Below are 2,572 nucleotides of genomic sequence, written 5' to 3' on the forward strand. Positions count from 1 at the left end.
AACAAGTTAGACGTCCTCTACTTTGTTGTTGCAAGTTTTACATGGCTGTTACGGGCTTCTAGTAAGAACAGTTCTTACCTACGCATCAAAACCACAACAGTGTTTCGTCAAGTTTGTTGTTTAACCTTCAACAAGGACTGGCCACATTCAAATTCGATTCAACTAATGTTGGAGAAACAGACACCCGCTAGCCACCTTTATGCAAAACTAGTTGCATGTCTGTCGGGGGAATCACTCTCATGAACGTGCTCATGTAAGGTTGGTCCGGGCCGCTTCATCCAACAATACCGCTGAATCAAAATAAGACGTTGGTGGTAAGTAGTATGACTATCACCACCCACAACTCTTTGTGTTCTACTCATGCATATCATCTACACATAGGTCTTTCTCGGATGCCACTGTTGGGAAATGTAGCATGCAATTTCAATAAATTTCCTACGCTCACGCAAGATCTATCTAGGAGATGCATAGCAACGAGACGGGAGAGTGTGTCCACGTACCCTCTGAAGGAAATATGCCCTAGAGGCAATAATAAAGTTATTATTTATTTCCTTAATTCATGATAAATGTTTATTATTCATGCTAGAATTGTATTAACCAAAAACTTAGTACATGTGTGAATACATAGACAACACATATAGACCCTAGTATGCCTCTACTAGACTAGCTCGTTAATCAAAGATGGTTATGTTTCCTAACCATAGACATGTGTTGTCATTTGATGAATGGGATCACATCATTAGGAGAATGATGTGATGGACATGACTCATCCGTTAGCTTAGCATTATGATCGAGTTAGTTTCATTGCTACTGCTTTCTTCATGACTTATACAAGTTCCTCGGACTATGAGATTATGCAATTCCCGAATACCGGAGGAACACTTTGTGTGCTACCAGACATCACAATGAAAAAGGGTGATTATAAAGTGCTCTACAGGTGTCTCCGAAGGTGTTTGTTGGGTTGGCATAGATCGAGATTAGGATTTGTCACTCCGTGTTTCGGAGATGTATCTCTAGGCCCTCTCGGAATACTCATCACTAAAAGCCTTGCAAGCATTGTGACTAATGAATTAGTTGCAGGATGAAGTATTACGGAACTAGTAAAGAGACTTGTTGGTAACGAGATTGAACTAGATATTGAGATACCGACGATAGAATCTCGGGCAAGTAACATACCGATGACAAAGGGAACAACGTATGTTGTTATGCGATTTGACCGATAAAGATCTTCGTAGAATATGTAGGAACCAATATCAGCATCCAGGTTCCGCTATTGTTTATTGACCGGAGACGTGTCTCGGTCATGTCTACATAGTTCTCAAACCCATAGGGTCCGCACGCTTAACGTTCGATGACGATTGTATTATGAGTTTATGTGATATGTTGTACCGAAGATTGTTCGGAGTCCCAAATGTGATCACGGACATGACGAGGAGTCTCGAAATGGTCGAGACATAAATATTGATATATTGGACGACTATATTCGGACACCGGAAGTGTTCCGAAGAAGTTTCGGATAAAACCAGAGTGCCGGAGGGTTACCGGAACCCCCCGGGGAACTAATGGGCCTCAATGGGCCCTAGTGGAGAGAGAGAGGGGCCAGCCAAGGCAAGCTGCACGCCCCTCCCCCTGAGTCCGAATTGGACAAGGAAGGGGGGCGGCGCCCCCCTTGCCTTCCCGCTCTCCCTCTCCTTCCTTCCCCCTTTCTTCCCCAAGTTGGAAACCTACTAGGAATAGGATTCCTAGTAGGAATCCTACTTGGGGCACGCCCTACAGGGGCGGCTGGCCTCCCCCCTTGCTCCTTTATATACGGGGGCAGGGGGCACCCTAGAACACACAAGTTGACAATTGTTTAGCCGTGTGCGGTGCCTCCCGTCCACAGATACACACCTCGGTCATATCGCCGTACTGCTTAGGCGAAGCCCTGCACCGGTAACTTAGTCATCACCGTCACCACGCCATCGTTCTGACAAAACTCTCCCTCGGCCTCAACTGGATCAAGAGTACGAGGGACGTCTCCGAGCTGAATGTGTGCTAAACACGGAGGTGTCGTACCTTCGGTGCTTGGATCGGTTGGATCGCGAAGACGTTCAACTACATCAACCACGTTAACTAAATGCTTCCGCTTTCGGTCTACGAGGGTACGTGGACACACTCTCCCCTCTCATTGCTATGCATCACCTAGATAGATCTTGCATGATCGTAGGAAATATTTTGAAATTACCGTGTTCCCCAACAGTGGCATCCGAGCCAGGTCTATGCGTAGATGTTATATGCACGAGTAGAACACAAAGAGTTGTGGGTGATAATAGTCATACTGCTTACCAGCATGTCATACTTTGATTCGGCAGTATTGTTGGATGAAGCGGCTCAGACCGACATTACGCGTACGCTTACGCGAGACTGGTTTCTACCGACGTGCTTTGCACATAGGTGGCTGGTGAGTGTGTGTTTCTCCAACTTTAGTTGAATTGAGTGTGGCTACGCCCGGTCCTTGTTGAAGGTTAAAACAACACACTTGATGAAAAATCATTGTGGTTTTGATGCGTAGGTAAGAACGGTTCTTGCTAGA

This window comes from Triticum dicoccoides, chromosome 6B (assembly GCF_002162155.2).
Source record: "Triticum dicoccoides isolate Atlit2015 ecotype Zavitan chromosome 6B, WEW_v2.0, whole genome shotgun sequence".
Taxonomy (NCBI): Eukaryota; Viridiplantae; Streptophyta; class Magnoliopsida; order Poales; family Poaceae; genus Triticum; species Triticum dicoccoides.